The following is a 22097-nucleotide window of genomic DNA, read 5'->3' as shown; positions in this document are numbered from 1 at the left end:
AGCGACATGAAGTGTTATTTGTGTTAAGCATTTTAATGTCCCTGTTCAAGTTCTGCTTCTGAAGGTGATGTTATTTATTAAACCAAACAAAATCAAAATCAAAATCTGCTTCCATTGGGATTTTTAGACATAGAAAAGGTGAAAAAATACACTGCATTGTCCAGTTTTCCCTCAGAACGATGTTCAGAGTTACTTTTGCAATTCTCGATGCAGCATGAATGACATACAATGGTGAAATTTTCCACAATCAAGACAGAAAATCAAAATACTGCCCTGAACTCAGTAGCGGCGAGGTAGCGTGATCCTCCCAGTATGGCAGATAAACAAAGCAGTTTACCAGAACTCAACGCGGCTTGACGTCAGCTTCACATTCTCTATTACTTACCTTTTCTCAGTACATGATTACGTAAACAAACTGGTGAATCGGTTATTTGAAGCAGAAACGAACTGTTCGAAAGAATCAGTTCGCAGAAAAGAATTGTAAAAAAAGTTCATAAATTAACAGCAACTGTTATTATTTGGATGAACTGTTCCTTTAAAATAAGTTTCAAGAGCCGTGCTCAAAATGGAGGAAAAGTGCACAACAAAACATAAACTTTTAAAATATAATTTGAGCTTTTTTTATTATTATTATTTTGTATTGTAGGCCTACTTATGCAGATCATATTACTAATAAATCCATATTTCACTGGAGATTACCATACAGTGACCTGGGAGTAATTTTCCCTGATAAATGATCATGCATGTGCATGCCATCATCTGTTTGAAATCAGAACAAGCTATGCAAGGCTCGCGAATGAATCACTCATTTGATCTAAAGTCTGAAAGGATTCAGTCTGATTCATTCCGACAGTTCACTCACGCACTGAATTGTTTACAGTGGTTTCTCACAGCGTAACGGGATACTTTATAAGACAAAAACCAGCACTGATAGAAAGATAGAAAAGAGTGTTGGATGAGTTGAATACTTTAACTCAGTGGTCTCAAACTCAATTCCTGGAGGGCCACAGCTCTGCACAGTTTAGCTCCAACCCTAATCATACACACCTGATCCAGCTAATCAAGCTCTTCAGGATCACTAGAAACTTCCAAGCAGGTGTGAGTTGGAGCTGGTTGGATCTAAACTCTGCAAAGCTGTGGCCCTCCAGGAATTGAGTTTGAGACCTCTGCTTTAACTTGAGATTTGCTAAAATGTTATTAAAAAGTGTTTTATAAGATATTTCCAGAAGATGTCGCCAAACAGCTGTTAAGAAACGGACAAAGTAAATCCCTCTCAGATTCAGAAAACAGAAGCTATAAACTAAACACTTCAAGTCTACCATGTAAATGTAACAGAATTTGATTGGAACAATCATAGATGGACATTCAAATGGATAATCAACTAATAATTGGCAGCCATTGTTAGATCAGGCTTACATGAAATGAAATAAGCCTGACTGCAGATTCTGATATAGTTTCAAAGAAACACATTGTGTTGTTCTGTTCTATGAAAACGAGACTGAAATGTTCATTTGTAAATAATGCAAGATTAGCCAACAGCTTTTGTGATGTCTGAGGTTTCAGTTTAAAGGCCACAGCATCATTTGAAGATTAATATATAGCCTATTGGGTAGCATATTTGTGGGGATGTTGATGTGGCGAGACATCTGCTGCATCTGGTTCTCTTGCTCAGATTACAGACTGCAAATGTAACTTCTGAAATGCAGTACTGGACAAGTTGAAGACAAAATAGCATCATCTGAATTTTGATATGCTGTTATGAAGCATCCACTCACTCCATATAAAAATCACCTGTGCTCCAGTGAATGCTTCTATTGTCAAGATGAAACATGTTCCAGTGTTTAAAAGGGGAAAATATTCATTCACTTCTCCTCCACTCTGTGGTTTAACAGATTAAAGGTTTTAGATGATTATTATCCACCAACAGTTTCTGCCACTGTACTTTTGAATTGGGAAAACAAAAATATTTGCTCGAGGAGGAGGAACCTTCTTGGAATAAATGAAGACATGAACACTTTAATAATAAGTGATGTAACAGTTTATTTAGAAGAATGACACGTTATGGGCTACTGTAGTATAATTTTGGTAATTCTTCTTATTGACTATACTTTTGAAAATAATAAGGACATGCCCTAGTAATTTCAACAATCAGTGTTTTGTGTGTTCATCATGATCAAAGCTGTTCACTGATTTTTTTCCCCCTGTTGTTTTCTATAGTTGATTAAAGGATAGCCATTAGATTATATAATGCAGCCAGCAAACAAACAAGAGACCTAGATATCTCACTCCACAAACGAACAGTTTTGTATCCATCCAGTAGTTTTTATTTGTATACTATAGACAGAAAAAGAACATAACGTACTGTATAAAATTATGTATTGAAAGATATAGCTTCTGGTTACATTACACCATATAAAGGTATTCAGGTGTGTCAAAGCAAGATTGCAACTAAAATCTCTTAGAAATCACCCCTATTCATTTCCTTCACTCTGGTATGCAAATCTGTCACTATAACGTCTTTGGAAACTTGTTTTTGTAGGCCTATTTTGTATGTTTTTATTTTCATCATGACAGTAATTCTCACTGATGTGTAATGTTATGGTACTCAACTTTGATATTATTATGAAAAAAATGTTTTATGAGGTACTATTTTTATTTCATTTGAGATTATGATTTTTGAGATTATGTATAGTGCTAAGTGTTTGTTTAATTGTTTATTTATAAGGAATGGTTCACCTAAAAAAAAAAATGAGATGCATTCCCCCTTAGGCCATCCGAGATATAGATGAGTTTGTTTCTTCATCAAATTTGGAGAAATGTAGCATTGCATCACTTACTCACCAATGGATGCTCTGCAGTGAATGGGTGCCGTCAGAATGAGAGTCCAAACAGCTGATAAAAACATCACAATAATCCACACCACTCCAGTCCATCAAGTAATGACTTGAGACGCCAAAAGATGCATGTTTGTAAGAACCAAATACATCATTAAGACATTTTTAACTTTAAACTGACGGCACCCATTCACTGCAGAGGATCCATTCATGAGCAAGTGATGTAATGCTACGTTTATACATATATGATGAAGATAAACTCATCTACAAATTTTATTTTTTGAGTAAATTATTTCTTTAAGCCATCATTTTTGGGAGAACTATTCCTTTAACATAAAACTTTGTTAAACATCAAAAGAAATAGCATACCTGACACTAATTTACAGAGAATGACAGCATGTAAACGGCTATGAGCGAATGCCAATATGATGAAACAGAGCTGCATAGAGAATAAAGCACATGATGCATAACAGGATGTGACAGCTGTTTATCACATCTGGGTGTTTCTGGCACAACGACTTGCTAGATTATCTGTAGATTACACTTAAGCACAATCATCAAAACTGCATTATTATGACATCTCTGAAAAATGAATACATGTGATGGCTTTATCAAAAGTTTAACATTTCAGAAACCACACCTAATATTCAAATGTCACCCAAACAAGAGCATAACAATGCCAAGATCATGGATTTGATTCAAAACAAGAACTGATTAAAACTGATCAAACTTTAAAATATCAATATAACGTATTTACTACAAAAACAATAAACTACAGTGATTGAATGAATACAATGAATGTTGGAATTAAAAAGAGCATATTCTGAATGGCATGCTTTAAAAACAGCGAAAACACCAAAATAAAACAAGGCCACGTAACATTTCACTGAAAAAACAAGCGCAGCTTACAATGGCAAATCTGTGGAAACAACAGGAAATTTATCACAACTGCCAAACAATACACAAAAGTCATTATCCCTCTTTCAGCTTTATGACTGGAAGAGTGTTTTGAATGGGCAAACCGACTGAACAAGTTCATACACAGGAGTCTGACAGGAAACACGTTTTCTGACGTATGACACGTTTACCTCTCGGCAAATTGAATCAGGAACTTAATAAAGGATATACAATTCAAGCTCAACTTCACTTACTTCTAAATGTTATTGCTGGTATAAAATGAGATTCTTAAAACTGCGTGAGGGGGATGTGATGATAACATCATAGTTTCATTTCTGCAATGTTGTCAATGTGCATTATGTGAAACAAATCCTGAATAAACATTTTCACGGCTCAACTGGATAAACACTGTATGACTTGCTTTTATGATAGTTTCTTGTCAGATTGTGAGAAATTACACCAGTGAGATATTGTGTACAAGCCTGTCTTTCATGTGAGACAATACATAAACATCTATCTAAAATGCAAAATTTAGACTGCAGGGTAAAGACCCACACAAATGCTTATGTTAATGTTGACAAAAATGTAAAAAAAAAAAAAAAAAAAAAAAAAAAAAAATACTGAGTGTTGGATCTGATTGGGAGAATGATTTTAATATTAGCATTGAGCTAATATTTATGTTGGAAAGTGTGTATGCAAATGCAGATATTAATATCACTGGTGAAACACTTTAAATAATTGGCCAACATTGTACATGAATCATAGCATTACTCATCATGTATTGCTTCCATGGTGGCAAATCACTCTCTCACACTCTCTCTCTCAAACACACTCTAAAAAAAAAAAAAAAAAACAAGTAATTGCTAAAATAAGTAATTGCTCTTTTGACCCAAAAGCTAAAATATGTATGTTTTCAAATATACTGTTTTTTTTTTTTTTTTTTTTTTTTTTTTTCTCCAAAAGTCAGAGATTACTACAATGCTACTGCTATAAAAACCATATAATTAATACAGCATTACATTGTATAAAAGTACCTGCCAGATGTGAAAATAAGTTTTATTTAGGTTATTTTATTATGTTATAATTTCATTTTACTTTATTTTATATTTTATTTTATCGTATTTGATTTGATTTGTGGTAGATGGCCTAGTGGTAACAGTTTTTGGAGGAGGGGGAAAAACGTTACTTAATTTTCAGGGGGTTTTTGGCAGTACAGTACAATTTTCATCAGGGGATTCTAGACAGTACAGAAAATACTTTGCAGAAGACATAGTGCATACTTGGAAAGCAGTGCGTAAGGAATGGTAGTATGGCATTGGAAACACCGCCCAGGATTGTTCTGTGACAGGAAATGCTGGCGCGAGCGCGTGAGTACTGACAGAGCTCCTCTCCAATGGGAGCCGCGCAGGGGAAGGCGCAGCGAACTCCTCTGACTTTACTACGAAGCTGAAGCGCAGCCAAGGCGATGGAGAGAAACCGCGTCAAAATGCTCGTTTAATGCTTGAAGATAAGTAAGGTAAGGATTGACAAGAAACACTTGAAAACTTGCACTTTGGGAAAAAGGTTTAATGTATTAGTAATAGCATCACAGTGAAAGCGAGAGGAAAGTTTTGGCGACTCAAGGGAGATCATATAACTGCGCTCTGGGAGCTGCGCTTGGAAATCTGTCCGCTATAGTGAAGATAAACAGTTTCTCATGTTAAAAACTACATGCTTTAAGTCTTCACATTTGAAAAACGGAAATAACGTCGCGTGTAGTAGCTTGGAACCTGTTGAATACACGATGATGTTTAATGTAGAGTGTTGTGGATTAGAGGAACGTACTAACTTGTGTACTACGATAAATCTGTTTATCCTGTAGCTGTTAAAGACGGGGACATTTACTATAATAATAATAATAATAATAATAATAATAATAATAATACATACTTTTAAAGAATAAACACTTTTAGAAACATTTTAAACGAGTATTTATTTATCTATCTTTTTTAACATTTTAAAAAATGTTTAACGATTTTTTGACAAGTAGATTTTTTTCTTGTTTGTATTGCATTGCACTTGTAATCTATTTTTAATTTCTATTTATCTAATTATCTTCATCATTAATGTAACCACATATGATAATGTTAGGAATGAAGTAACTGTTTTGGCAATAGTAGGCAGTGCACAGGAAAACGCTGTGTCCAAGTATTAACTGTGCCAGTGTCACATGACTAAATCCCTGCTGCATTATAGGGCTGGGTTTTGACACAATTTTCACGATTTGATTAGATTCTAATTCACAAGCTTTCGATTCGATTCAATATCGAATACAGTACTTGCCAGATTTTCTCAAGGAGAAAGAAAATGTCTCAACTAATGCTGTAAAATATACATGAGTCATTTGGTACTTCATTACTATAATATTGAAGGTTAAAATGGACTGATTTGTAAGCTGTAGCATACAACTGTTAAAATTACACAATGAAGTTTTTAAGTTACAATTACATAATAATACTTCTACTTCAATTCGTATTTTTAAATATAAAAATGTAAATGTGGCTGTCATGAAAAATGATGGATTTATTCAAACATAAATTAAACATAAAAACAGTAAAAATTATAACGGATATGTTATATGGTGCATATATTTAGCAAAATACCCCTCTCTACAGTTTATTTTTCTGTGATTAATGAGTTTATGGTCACCGAATATGTTTGTTTCTGAGGTAAATGTGATGTTACGTGACATTGTTTACGGGACTTTATATTGATGTCTTTGCGCGGCTGAAACACTGATTGAGCGATTACATGAGACAGGATACGGATTGTAAAGTTGTGCTCTTTCTTTTAACTTACCTTCGGATGTTTAATCATGTTTATTTTGTGCTGAAACTGGTATTAATGTGGAAGAGATGATTGGTTCACGTGCGCTACGCGCTGATGCGCTCTACAGCGATCTGTCACTCCACATTAAACAGCGCCACAACGGCATTTATTGTTTTAATACTGCAATACAATGGACATAAATTGAAACCTGAGACTTTGTTTCATATTAAAAGCACCAAAGCACTGGAGTATGAAAATTATATATCAAGATATCATATTTTTTTACCCAGCCCTACTGCATTATAATAGAGAGAACGGACAATTATAACATTTTTTTTTTTTACTCTTTTATTTTTATTTAACATATTAGCAGTCATTAAATGTAAAACGTGCCATTATACAGTTAAATTAAATGTTACATTTGTTACACTGATTATTATTGAATAGAAATTTTGATAAATGTAACAGTGTCACACTTTTTTTTTATTGCCTTTTTCCCCAACAGACATTTCAGCATTCAAAATCTAAACACTCAAAATTCATCCTGTAAAAACAGTTTTGAAATCAGACATTGCATTAGCATGGAAGTTATAGGCTACTTTAAATTCCACTTTAAGGTTCTGCGTTTCCAAGGATCCGTATTTAGTGTTTATTTTGTGATAGAAGTAATATTGTGAAAGAATTTATTAATATGTGACAGGAAAATGCAAAATAATAATAATAATAATAATAAATAAAAATAATAATAATAAAAAAAAAAAAAAAAATTGGGTGTCATCCGGTTAGTATTTTTGGCAAAGTGCCTAAACAAAATTGCACAAGAACCTCAATTTTTGTGATATCAACTTCAAATTTGGAACATAACTAATTAGATATATGGCTTTGATTTTTTTAAAAAACTTTTTTTTTTTTTTTGTGTAGCTTTTTATTTTAGAAAATACTTATTATACTTATTATAAAAGTAAAAATAGTACATTATTTTTTTTATTTACAGTAAACTGTCTCTTTTTTACGCTTTATTTTTGTTAATTCTTTCATGAAGTTCAGATGGTGTATTTTAATGTCTAATGGACATATTTTAAGAGTTTAAGTTATATGAGACTACATAAACAAGCAAGACAAATAACCTGTAATGGGAAATACATGGCAAAAAGTTACTAAAAAAAAAAGTGTTACACTTGTCCCTGCTTTCTTTCTCTTCTTTACTCCAATGTGTTTTCATAAGCACAACAGTTTGTCAGTTATAGTGAACTTTAATCATAGTTTGAACATCTATACATAAAGCAGTGAGACAGTTAATGCTTCTTATATTTTGGAAAGGTCTTTGTTTTTAGCTTGTTTGGGAACAGTGTCTCCAGTCAGTCTCTCTGTGTATTTTAACCTTGGATCAGCTGTACACTGGTTGCACAATCCAGACTTTTAAAACTCTCTTAGTTTCCACACCAGGCCTTGCTTTAGCCAGGTATTAGGAACATCATCTTCTCAAGAAACTGAACCCTATATGGAGAACATCTTCCCAGATGTGCATTCCTCAGGTCTCGAACGTTTATATACAGTAAATACTAGAAGCGGAATGCAATCATGGCAAAAGCACGTTAAAAAAAGCCTCTAAATGCAGGAAAGTGAAACGCCTGTGAAGTTAGTTCGGCGGTGGAATGCGCGGCTCCAACCCCTCTCTCCACTCTTTAACTGAATCCTCTATGGTTTTCCGACTCGCCAAGTTCTGTTCCTCATTCAGCACACTCGTCTCCAACGCATATTTCAGCACGCATTATGAGTGTCTGTAATCAATTTCAAATTAAATTTGAGTGCTCTGTGTTCTGTCAGGGGAAAAGGGCCTCAGCGAAGGGGACGTGGTCGACTATCTCGCTGGCACACTGACGGTGTGTTGGCTCTTGGCTGCTCCAAGACTTTGCTTGCTTGAGGCCCTAGATGGGATTTCATACATTGTGCTTAGGCTGCCTAAAAGTTTTCATATGTATTCGCTCAAGCTTAGGTATAATATACATACACACACACACACACCGGACAGTTGCTGTGTGACTAATTATGCAGCGTGAAACTTCAGTTTTTGTTTTTTTCCATGAAACTGTTATGCGAGGGCAGGGTGAGTCATTGCAGAAGAGTTCAAGTTCGTTAAGGATTTGTTTATGAGTTGAAAGTGTCGAGGCCTAGTGAAGCCCTGCAATTGGCAAATGCCTTAATTATGCTGAAATAGAGGCCCCTTGTCCTGGTCTTTGATGTCCTGTAATGCAGGACATGGCATGTTGCGCAAGAAGTGCATTTATTCTTGTGTTTTGAATTTTTTTTTTTTGTTCTCTCAGTACACATTTAGTTTTTCTCTAATGAAACGATCCACATGCTCTTTCCTTGTAAACCAGGTGAGGTTTTTGCATATGTACTCTGATCACCTGAAAACATTTCCATCTGGCATTTACATTGTATGATCTGGACTGATTGTGATTGTTCTATAGATGTCTTTAAAGCTAACTGACATGAACTAAAAGCCTCAAACTGCCAGTTTTTAATAATGGGGTTTATTCTCACAAATATTTCTTCTATATCTTTGGATTCAGTTTGGTTGAAAACAACAATCTTTAATGTAGTAGTTGGAATTTTGTTAGGACGATCAAATCTGTAAAACATTTAGTGGTTAAAATAGACCCAACACGCTCCATTTAGTTTGTTGTCCACTAGCCGCACATTTTATAGTGTATTTCATCTTTTTCCATTTTATATAAAGCCTAAATGGTTTTTAATGAGAGGCAGATCTTTTTCCCAAACTGGTATCTGGAGGCTCTCTGCTAACGTAATGCTGTCTAATATGTTTAGTTTCACTATTAATATTCTATCCATGATACTTTTCTCAAAAGGCAATACAACAACCAGATCTACAGTACTAAATAAGCACACATATTTTTGTCCTTTCCTGAGACCCGAGTAGCACTTAAATGTCTGCAAACTGAACGTTTAAAAACAAAGAAAAAAAACAAGTAGATAAAACAGGAATAGAATAGAGTGCACTTGTTAGAGGGTCACTTTTTTAAATAAATAAAAAGAAAACAAGTAGATAAAATAGAAATAGAGTAGAGAGTGCAAGTGTTAGAGGATCAAGTGTACATGAAAGAGATGTGTTTTTAGTTTTATTTATTTTGAGTAAACATATGCTTTTAAAGCTTTATTCTTTTATAGAGTGTTTGAGAATCTGACTGGGGGACCAACATTCTTAAAAATGAGCGAAACAATAGACTCAACAAAGTTTTTTAAAAAAGCATATTATCCATCTATTGAAAACAGTATGAAAAATTTTTTTTTATTTTTTTTTTTTTTTTGAATTTGTCTCTTAACATCAAGATACAGAAGGGCTCTAATTACTGTATAAGTGTTGGCAGTTTGATTTTAAGCGGTAAAATTTTCATGGCTCGGGCCTGTCATGGCAAATCACTTTGATTCCTCTAAAGCCTTTTATCTCTGAAGTTCTCTCGCTGCCACTCAGATTTAATAAGGAGTTTCAAATGGTTGTAATCTGTTTGAGGAATGGCCTCACTATGTACACATTACAAGAATAAATGTTTGGTAGACATATGACTTCTATCAGTAAGGATAGTCAAACAAAGTTCTGTTTGCAGAGGGTTCGATTGTGCAGCAGTGTTCTTGTCTGGATGCTGTACATTTCCCCCCCTCTCATGCCGAAGACTGGCTCTCTATGAGCCAAGCGTGTTGGAACAGTGGTAACAGAATATGTGTGCCGTTTCCCAGCAGGTGTGAGTCATAGGCACAAAGAAAGTACTTTATCTTCTGGAGCGCTACCCTCTGTTTGAGAACCATATACAAATACATATACCTGCAGGCAAAATCTGATACCCTATCTGTCATGCTGTTTGATACTCAGCAAACCTTTACCGACGGATCATCTTCAGTTGTTCGTGAGACCTTTTCTTCATCGCGTGAAGCAGGTCAAACAGTGTCGCCTCTGCAGGGAGTTGTGTCAATTTCATCCGGTCTGAGAATGTCACCTGCTTGATAAATGACACTAGAGAACGTTCAACAAGCTGTTCAGGGCACTTCACAATTCACTCCTGGGCTTTATGCTCCCCATGACTCACTTGGCACTGCTTGGGTATTGAAATCAGACACGAGACTCTGCGGATCCAGTCCCATATTCCTCGTGCCAGATACAGGACTCAAGAAACAGGCTGCTGGTCTGGGCTTAGTGTTGTCTGACATTTATTTGCTTTCGCTCGTTTGCTGAAATGACATGTTGGCCTTGTGGAGTTTGCGCTGTTCGTGATGTGGTAGCTCGTCGAAGTGAGCTTTGGCCCATTCGGCCTCCATAATTACATGCAGGGGGACTGTGGCGCCATTTTAAATGCCAAGCAACCCAGGCTGGTGTTGAGCTGTCATTGTCAATGAGGTCCTCGTGCTTGAGAGATCTTCGAAATCTTCGGTCTGCTTTCGAAGAGCAGGTAGCGGCTTTCCGAGGTTGTTGGGTCAATGAACGTTTCCAAGTTTGCTTGTAACCATGACTCACGACTGCGGTATACGGAAACCTCTTGTACGAGGTAAATGACTGGTGTTCTTCACGAGAAACGGATCCATGAAAGGCGCTGCTTCCAAGAGAATGTTTGTGCCATACCAAGTTGTAATCAAGTCTTCAGGCCATGTTTGGAACCGCAGAACTAGGCAATCCATCAGCTGAGGATGCTTTTGTCCTTTTTGTTTAATCCTGTGTTGAGTAAAGTGAGGGTAAGTCTTCACGCACAGTCTACCTTCAAGTAGAACTGGCTGAGGCTGCAATTCTCCCGGGAAACCAGCCAAGAGTTCAGTGAATAGCTGGCATCTGGTAGCCATCTTATTCTGGCCAGTGCCTGAGGAAATTCCAGCCTTGAGTGGCTATGATAGCTCTGGTGTAGAGCGCTGCTCCACGGCCTTATCCCCGCTTCACGTCAAACTGATGTCTGTTTTCAAAGCCGGGTCCAAAATGCTCGTAATTTGCCTCTTTTGCGAAGACTTTTAGCTGGATCTGTCAAGCTGCACAAACATTGTCTGTGAGAGGTCCACAAACAGATGGCGTTTTCTTTCTTTGACTTATTAGATCAGCAGCTTGCTCCAAGTAGAAGGGTATCATGGAGGCTTGGGCAACTCCAAATATGCATTGGCTCGCTTGTTTGTTTGCTTTCTGTGTCATTATCCAGGCTAAGTTACTTCTGCATTTCCTTAGGAACGCTGGAGTCTTGCAGATAAGTTTATGTCTTTATGGATGATGACTGCAACTATAATTGTTGTGGATTCTATCTGGTCTACCTGGTTTGGAGTTTTACGCTTCAGCTAAACTTTAAAGAATTGATTCACTAAAAGATTAAAATTCTTTTATCAGATACTCACTGTTCCAAACCCTTTTTAAAGGGGCCATGAACTGCATGCATTTTTATTTTTTTATAATGTTTTCTGAGATCCACTTACAATGTTATTCTATATATATATATAAGTAATAGGCTATTTCCTAAGCTGTTTTTGAGCCTCTCTGCAGAATAGTCTGTTTTTAAAGGTGAGTCGCATTCAAGACTCAGAAGTAAACACCCGCTGCTATGATTGGCTAACAGTTTCACACATTAAGATAATAGATGGATGCTGCTGTGATGTACACTAAAAACAACATGGGTACCATACTGGTAGACGCGATTAACCGGCACAAATTAGTCCACCGGTAAGAGATTTTGGACTATCGACTCTATTGCGGTTACATGCTCACTTGATTTTGCTGTGCTACATGGTCACAGAATCCTAGCATTTGCATGTGTTTTAAGCATTACAGTTTAAAACATGATTTTAAGCCATTGAAACGCAGTCAGTGGCGAAAGAGAACTCATTGTGCTCTATGCAAGCACTGTCTGAGAGACTGTTTCTGAGCGCTGTCAAAGAGTCGCATACATGTGACGTGAATTATAGACCTTTTCTAATCCTGCATTATAGACCGTGAACGGTTAAATACACACACTTGTATTTGTCAAAATGCCCATCTTTGCAAGTATCCTCGTAAACACAGTTATTTACAGCGTAAACACAGTTATCAGCAAACAGCTGTGAAAGAAAACACATGTAACGGTATATTGGATCCGGGCAGCTCTTAAAATGACAGCAGTCTAGTATTCCTGCTGTCTGTAATTCATGCTAATCAGACAACAAAAGAGAGAACACCTCTCACTGCTCTTTTTGTAACTTCAATAAGAAGAAATATATATTTAATTTTCACTGAATAATATGCAGTGTTTTATAAATTTGATTACTTAATACAATGTAGCATTTTTTATTTATTTGTTCTTCTGTAGTTTTGTTGTCCTATTGCTTGTAATTATTTTTTTTTTCTTAAAAAATGTATTTTTTATTTTTTTTATTTTATTTGTATTAATCTCTGACTGTTTGCTTGTCTTACGTTTTTTTTGTGTGTAGCTTTTGTGATATTGACACATAAAGAATTATGAAATTTCTATGGTATCAAAAATGTTGATATCTTACAGACTGCACTGCGTCTTCTTTTACTTTCAGTCTTTTTGAAAAGCCTGCATCAAACTGTCTCCTTTAAAAAACAATCCACAGTAAAGTAAAGCAAACAAACAAATAGTGTTGTCAGATACCAGTTGGTAATGAAATTTTAAAAACGTCCATTTACTGCTAGCATTCGAGCGCTGTTGAGCGGATTTTTAGACACCGCTGATTGGCCATTGTGTTCATGCGCTCAACAGATATGACTGTGCTTGGCTGATAGATGCAGCTTTCAACCACCTGTGAGCTTCTGTGTAAGCGCTCAGTGAAGAGTGTGAAGTGATGATCATTGTAGCCAATCACAGTCATATCTGTTGAGCGCGTGAAGATAATGACCAATCAGCGGTTTTTAAGAATCCGCTCAACAGATGTTTTTAAAATTTCAGTACCGACTAGTATCATGGTTGGTACTTTTGACAACACTATAAAACAAACAAACGTTTCATCTTCATGTTTGAGCTTCACCTGCAGAGACAGGCTTTTGTTCTACTATGATGTCATAATGTGACGATTGCAAAATGAGTTGTTTTTCAGCTTGGCTTTAGTAAAAGCTGTTTTTGAACTAACAAGAAGTTTTGATATGTGAAACTTGCAGGATGTTTTTATTCTATAGTGACCCATTATATGTCAAAAGATCAAGGGAAATGTGACTTCTCTGTTCATGACCACTTTAAACTTACTTTCTTCTGTGGGATACAAATGGAGTAACTTTGAGTTATGCACTAGGCCTAGTTGTTCTGTTCCAGGCAGTTGTGATTAATGAGGAAAGGAGTTTTCAAACTTCTTTCAGGACAGCAGCAGTCCTCATTTCTTTCAAAAGAATGGGCAAGAGTATTCTTCAAAACTCCTTCCTTTGTGTTTCTGGGAATAAATAAATTGCAAAAGTTTTGGAATAACATGAAGGTAAATAAATAAGAACAGAACTTGCATTTTTGGAAGAACAGTTGATCTCCATTAAGTGGTTGTCGTTGAAGTTTTCATTACTTTTCTACAGACGTTGAACCAACCTGGACAGTCCACACAAGTTTTTAATAATCTATCCTGCATATACAGTGAATTCATAAAGGAGGTTGATTGGCTGATTTGTGATAAAAGTTACATCAGGTTTTGCTTCCAGATCCAGGAGAAGTTAAAGTCATTAAATCTTTGCCTTAGGCAGGCTGGCAGTGCACACAGCATAATTTCAGTGTTGTTCCCATGGTAACAGAAATTCCAGAGTGTCTTTGTAAGACTGAAAACAAACTACTAGTTGTTGCCCAACTAGACTTCATCTTATATCTAGGGTTTACATCTGAATAAAGTCCATTTCTTGGGATGAAGAACCTTTCCGACTCGTTCTGCCTGAAATGGGCAACGTTTCAGTAGACCCCTACCTGCCACCATTCCTCTAGACTAATGCTGTATATTTGGGCTCAGTTTCTGCAAGCCCTGCCAGTCAGCTATCTGTAAACCACACCTTTATCTGAAGGGCCCTGGGTGGTCTGTGTTAAAGTTACGAAGAGAGAACACATGCCACGGTCCCCTGTGTATCCACATCCTGGACTGTTTAGCAAACTCTGCCCATCCAAACAACAGGGAAGATTACTTGCAGCTTTATTTTCCTTGAATCCCTTGAAACTCGTCTCTTGTTGCGAAGATGTGCTTGGAGCACTCTCTTTCTTTTCCCGAAGACCTGCAGTGGCCCTGCACCGCAGGCAACTCTGGGAAAACGCATCCGATTATCTCGGACTTAGAAGGACACGAGTGAAAATCAACCAAAATGTAGCTAAAAGGCTTTTAAGAAGGGTGTGGTTAAACTACATTAGCAAGACATTAAAGAAATGTTTGTTTTTTATGTATTTCATTTATTTGTTTATGTATTTTCTTTGGCTTCTCTGATCTTTTTCTGTTATATTTCAAGAAGTTAAGCTTTGCCAACACAATGCATTGACAATATGTTTAGACATCGTTTAGCTATTCACAAGTGAAAAAAACGAGCCACTGCAATAGAGTTACGAGGAAGGAGTGTTCTAATAATAATAATAATAAAATAAGAATTGATTAATCTGCCAACTAATATAGTATTCCATTGTTTACTTTTGCTGGTTGGATAGCAATGGGCCAATGGAAAATAAGGGGGATAAAAAATCATTTTAAAACACATGCGCCAAGTTCTAAAAAATGCAATCTTCATGTTAGTTTTGAAAAAAAAAAAAAAAAATTTAAAGAAAAATTTAAATGTAATGTCAATGTGGTGTAACCATAACGTATGAAGTAAAAACATATTTTTCTTACATTTAAGCAAATTTTTGGCCAGTCACACCACATGAGATTGTACAGCCTAAACACACCTTGCCTACACAAAAAAATCAAAAACTCTCATATATTAAAAGACACTTTCACATAAACCAATAAAAACCCCAAATGATCATTGTGTGTGTGTGTACATGTGACGTGTGACATTACTGAATGCTCTAAACATATCAAAGTGAATTTTAATGCATCAATTCAAAAATGCTTTAATAAGTTTGATGTGATTACAGTCAGAATTAGAAATCTTTATAGTCTAAACTTTACCTTTATAAACAGCTGTGATACCAAGTATATTTACTTTAATGTCAATAAAAACGACTACATGTTATTTTCAGCTTCCATCAAGCAGCTGTTGCCAAACTGAGATGCTGCCAGCTCAAGTGTTAAAGTTCAAACTCATTTTATTTTCCTGTTGACCAGGCTCATTAAGCACAGGAGATTAATGGAAATGCCAGTTTTGTCCAGTGCACCATCAATGCCGTCAACCCAACGTCATAGTGTGATTGTTCTGTCCTCCCATCCTTTGTAAAGTGATAATCTAGAGAAATGTCGCTCGCACTGATCATTTAGTTAGTCTAAAACTCTCACGGTGGGATAGGAAACAACTGAAGTCTCAGAAGAATGCATGAAAATCAGGGCAAAAATGCATCGCATTCCTCACGTGAGTGTTTCCATTTATCAGGTTGTCAGTTTTCCATTCAGGCGTGTTGGATGAGCTGGAATGTGCCAAAGAGGGAACACTGTCTATTTTCGGCCGTCCTCTCTGCATTTTCCCTCGTAAAAAGACTGCATGTTACTTCGTGAGTCATCTTTGCGATCTCTGCTCAGACTTGCATGGCTGTGAATGGATCCTAATAATTAGTGCTGGAAAGAAAGACAAACAGCCTCAGAAATGAGTGAACTTGTTCCCTGGCTCTACAAACTGTGTATGCACCAAAAAGTGCACTTGGAGTCAGCAAAGGCGATTCAAGAAGGTATTGTTCTTTTTAAAGCGAGCAACAAGGCCACAGGATGTCTTTACTTCTACGCCTTTTATCAACAATGCCTCTTCAATTTTCCATATACAAACATCGGCAACGGGCGATAAGCTTGTGAAGCAGATGGAGATACAATTGTTGCAGCTCGACTGACGCTGAAAATGATATTATATCAGAAAAGACTTTCGAAGGAGTCTAATCTCTTGTTATCACAGCACTTTCAAGAGCCGGCCTCACTATTGGCAAGTGTAGCAACCCCGTGGAGCAAACGCTGGAATTCAGTGGAAAGAAACAAAAAATATTGGCGAGACTTGAACATTCCTTCGCACTTTCTTGGCTGTCTTTCCTGCTTTGAGGCAACTTGCGTCCCCCAAGCTCCCCCGACCCTCCTTCAGCTCTCATTTTCTCTTCTGGTCCTTTGTCTTTCCTGCAAAATAATTAATGAATAAGTACTGGAAACTTATTTTGACCTTTAGGGAAGTGTTTTAAGAAAGCACACTAATTTAATAAGACTTGTTAGTGGGTGGTCTCATGGTATATTCTGTGCAACAGCAGAATATACCACAATAATAGCACAATAGTTACACATAAGATGACAAATATATATATATATATATATATATATATATATATATATATATATATATATATATATATATATATATATATATATATATATTAATGTGAAAATCCACAACATTACTTGTACTAAACAAGTCAAAATTGGATTGAAATTTTTATTAGGAGTTTTTATTAGGCACATTTCAAAATGGAGTTTGTTTATGGTTGTTGAACTACAATGCAACTTGCTTTGTGTTTTGATTTTAACTCCAGTGTTGCATAATGTGAAGCTGTTTTAACGCTGATGCCAAACTATCATTTGTTTGTCAATAAAACTATCTACCTATCTATCTAACCCAGCTATCTATCTATCTATCTATCTATCTATCTATCTATCTATCTATCTATCTATCTATCTATATATCTATCTATCTATATATCTATATCTATATATATATATATATGAAAGTGAAAGAAAGTGACGTGACATACAGTCAAGTATGGTGACCCATACTCAGAATTCGTGCTCTGCATTTAACCCATCCAAAGTGCACACACACAGCAGTGAACACACACACACTGTGAACACACACCCAGAACTTCATAACATTCGACACTACACTATACCTTAGAAACTCAGTAAACTACTATAAAATATAATTTCCGTTAATTGAAATAAAGCTGAAATTAAATATAAATACTATATGAAAAACCTATCAAACTAATTTGAAATAAAATTAGTTTAATTTGAAGCGTTAAAATTTACGGAGCCCCGCACATGGCATGCAGGAAAAAATAGTAGGCTAAAACGTGCACACGATTTACTAATTCGTTCCCTCAATGTACTAAAACGTGCACACGATTACTATAGCATTCCCTCGATTTACTATTGTGTTTACTCGATTTATAAATTGTGCAAATGATTTACTAATTCGTGCGCACGATTTAGCAAATCGAGTGAACACAATAGTAAATCGAGGGAACGCAATAGTAATCGTGTGCACCTTTTAGTACACTGAGGGAACGAATTAGTAAATCATGCGCACAATTTATTTATTTTTTCTTGCATGTCATGTGCGGGGCTCCGTAAAAATTACTAAAACCTAAACTGAAATAAGAATAAATTAAAGATTACTAGAAAAAAAAAAAAAAAACTTAAATTAACATTTCAATTAAAACAGAATAAAAAAAATAACAATAAAAGCTGACTCAAAATATTAATAAATAGTATGTAGTGTAAATAATACTAAACTAATACTTTCAAAACTTAGTTTGCAGCCTACTTAGCATTATAAGGTTTCAAAGAGGAAAAATGTAAGTTGCGACCATATTGTGCCTTCTAAACAACCTTATTTTTTTTGCAGATATAGAAGAATCATGCCGTTAATATAGCAACACGCTGAAAGCAAAACTTATTTTAAGTTTTAGTAATGTTATGTGCCTTTGTCATTTATGTATGTATGTGTGTATTGTTAGTTTGCTTTAGTAATGTTGTTTTGTAGTTTTGTAGTTTAGTAGTTTTGGGACCAATTCTCACTAAAAACAAGTTGCTTATTAGCATGTATATTACTGTTGCATATTGGCTGTTTTTCCTCCATGTAGTGTTTTATTTCAGACTTTTTTCAATTAACATTTTTTTGTATAGTTTTAGTTAACAATAACAACGCTGAGTTCACCTATGGATGCTGTCTTAGGAGCAGCAGTCTAGGTTGGTAGTAGAAAGCACGGCAGTTCTCTAGGTTTTGGCAGGGAGCCACACTATCAGTGCGGACTCATAGCTGGATTGGTGTTGTGATGTGATGTGAGCCTGATTCTGATGAGTAGAGGTAGTGGTACATTTGTACATGTGGCTATTCTGATGAGTCAGTTTTTGGGAAGGTTATTCTTGTGTGTGTGTTTGTCTTCCAGAACCTGCCATTAATCCTCAGTTTTTTACCCTTGCCTTACAGTCGTAAAATTTTCGCTTGCTTGAATATGCAAACTCAACATCTGGTTGGCATATGTGCACTTGTGTGTATATGTGTTTGTTTTGGCGCTGAATATTCATATATGAAAACTTGTGGTTGGAAAAATTCTCCAAAACCATCAAATTTTCATAAAGGAACATTTGGTACCGCTGTGTAATACGGTCTTGTAATGCCGTATAAACAAAATGTGAAACTGTGAATTATGGTCTTTCACAGAACTTTTGCTGCAGGATATTCATAGTAGATACTATCATTATTCTCATGCAATATGTATTGTAACTGAAAGACAATGGTTACATGCATGACTAATGTTGCACGTTCCTATATTAGTCACTAGTTTTAAAATATTTATGCAAAACTAATTGTAAGGGAATAAAATAAAAGGGTATTTTAAAGTATGTATATAACATGAAGTTTATTCACAACAGTAATTTGCATCAATTTCTCACAGTTTCTTTATTTAAAAGACTGATAAACCTAGAAGAGTAATATAGCAGTGTCACACTGGCCATATTGTTGGAAAGTTACGGGTACCGAGGGGCTGTTTTTAACAGCTCTATTTTTATCTTCACCAGATGCGTTATCGTTCTGTAGTGTTCAAGCCAGCCGTCCTGAACAACAACAGAAAACAGACTAAATAATATATAAGGATATGGCCCTGACATATAATTTACCACTGGCTTGTGGTCAGCGTTTAGCTCTGGGTTTTTCACGCTGTGGGCTTGTGTGGAGATGCATTTTTGTGGTTAAGGAAAAGTCGAAGCATTGAGTTGGGAGGGGGCTGATGAACTGGAATTAAAACTCTGCCCCTTTTGGCTCCGTCACAAAGAACCGCAGGTGCATCTATTTTGTGGCTCGAAAGGCAAACGCGTCTCACGGCAGGAGATTTGTTGGTGTACTGGTATGATCCTGTCTTCAGTGTAATATCTTTGCCAGTGGAATGCGGGGATCAGTTTTATTTGTAAAACTAAACAATTTAGTATCATTTACAAATAATTGCCTTTTTTGTTATAATTACCATTTTTACTATTTTATGTATATATGTATATATTTCCTAAAATTTATTCAATAATTAAATAAATTATTAATAAATAATATGTGCCTTATGATTAATATAAAAACTATAACTATATCATATAACTATAATTATAATGTAATACTTAAAAAATACAACATAAAATCAAAATAAGCAAATTTATGCATATAATAAAAAAAATAAAATAATTAAATATATATAAATATATGATTTTTTATCAGATAATGTCTGACTTCACAAGTTAACCATCAAATCAGAGGAAGCATATTGAGGTAGCAAAGAACATGGGGGTAAGTGATTAATGACAAAAGTTTCATTTTGGGGTGGAGTATCCCTTTAAACAAACTTCTGTATGTCTGTCAGAAAAAAGTACTTCTGCTTTTTTAATACTTGAGTACAATTTAAAGTTGTACTTTTTCACTTTTACTCAAGTATGTTTTTGGCCAGATACTTGTACTTTTAATTGAGTAAAATTTTCACTGAGTATCTGTACTTTCAGTTGAGTAAAATTTTTGAAAACTTTTTACACCTCTGTAACAAAGTAAGTTGATCCACATACGACAGCCTCTGAACTTGGTCAATATTAATCTTATTAATAGCTTATGTTTCTTCCCCACCACAGAAACTGCCACAGGTTCATCAGAATTATTCATTTTTTTTTTTTTTTTAGGGCTGCACGATAAATCGGATGCAATTGTCATGTGCATCTTGTCAGTAAAGTATCGAAAGCCAAATGGTTCAGAATTTGCATGCTTTTAACCACCGTATCAATATTAAAACGCTGTTTTCATAATGCCGCTAGGTGTTAAATAAATGCCGTTAGCCGATAAGTTAACGGCAGAGACCACCACACGTTGAAATAACGCCACATGCCGACCAACGTTAAGTTAACGCCTCACGCCACTTTAGATGCAGATTTATTTGCTCATCTACATGGACACACCTCTCATGGCTACGAGGACTCTATGGCAAGTTGGAGCATCTAGTTTGCAACAGCGCAAAGATGGCAAGGACAGCCCTTACAATTCTAGATATATGCCAGAGGCAGTCCTAAACCCTTTTTAGGCTTCAGCCCCACTATGTGTTATCTTAGCCCCCCAAAACTGTCTGAACAATCAGGCCAGTGCTGCTTCCTCGAGAAAGTTTTATCATTCTCACGTGTTTTAAGTCTTGTCAGTTTAAACATTAAAGTAATTTTAAGCCATTTACGCGTAAGACATCTCAATGCGGTACTCACACGCTGTGAAAGATTGTTTCTGTGCGCACCGTGCACTCAACTGAAGCGCACAAACAAAGCCGTCTCAGATCCGTGAGATCCGTGCATTTCTTATGTTAAGAAAAAAGAACAATAGAAAAATCATTCACTGCTCTTAAGTAAGTAACGTCTGTGTGGACATTTAATGGATATTTATGTATATGGTAATGTTAAAGAAATTTGGTGTGAATACAGTAATGGGGGGTGCTTGGGGGGGCGCAAGTGAAATAAGACAAACTTGGGGGGGGGGGGGGGGGGGGGGGGGGGGGCGCGTGAACGAAAAGGTTGAAAACCCCTGCTCTAGTGAATGCTTGATGATAATGTGCAAAAGCTGCACCTTGCTGCTGAATTTGACAGTCTCTTGAGAGTGGAGAACATGGAGGCCATCCAGATAACAAACTACGTCACACGTGCACAGGACTGAGTGCCCATACTGTGAGATTAAAGTCACAGCTCCCGTTATGAGACTTTTAAGGGATTATTAGCCTGTGTTTTAGATTAATAGTGAGCGAATAACATTGCTGACTGGTGCAGCCCTGCTATAAAGTAGCATAAAAACGGACGGGTAACAACTCCAGCCTGCGGTTTTGAGAAGTCAAGTGCTTCAGACGTTTTCTGATGCAGTAAGGAAAATTCCTATGTTCCCAATTACCAAGAGATGTCAGATAATAATGATGGCTAAACCATATGGAAATAAAAATCAAACGTGTTTTCACTGCGCTGTAGGTTTTAAACTTACTTGCCCCCTCTGAAATCTGATTTACTGTGGAGGATTGATGATTATATGTGTCTCTTGATTGCTACTACACATAATCTTCTACAATCAGGCTGCTCAGTTATGGGTTACAGCTGCCAGGAATGTTGACAAACTCCTGAGCGTTTCTCGAGCAGTGCCTCTGTACGTGGATAAACGCACATCTCGAGATG

General features: G+C 36.0%; 1 protein-coding gene across 1 annotated transcript in view; it reads left to right on the top strand.

The window, feature by feature from the left end:
- The first annotated feature begins 5090 nt into the window (after nt 1-5090).
- Nucleotides 5091-22097, top strand: part of LOC109097487 (ciliary neurotrophic factor receptor subunit alpha-like) — a 36023-nt gene continuing 19016 nt past the window's right edge. Inside the window, exon 1 of the mRNA XM_042732164.1 lies at nt 5091-5247. The gene's annotated coding sequence lies outside the window, so the exon portion shown is untranslated. The remainder of the gene's footprint in view (nt 5248-22097) is intronic.

This window comes from Cyprinus carpio, chromosome B10 (genome assembly GCF_018340385.1).
Source record: "Cyprinus carpio isolate SPL01 chromosome B10, ASM1834038v1, whole genome shotgun sequence".
Taxonomy (NCBI): Eukaryota; Metazoa; Chordata; class Actinopteri; order Cypriniformes; family Cyprinidae; genus Cyprinus; species Cyprinus carpio.
The sequence above is the reverse complement of the archived record's forward strand: the minus strand, read 5'-3'. Positions and strand labels throughout refer to the sequence as shown.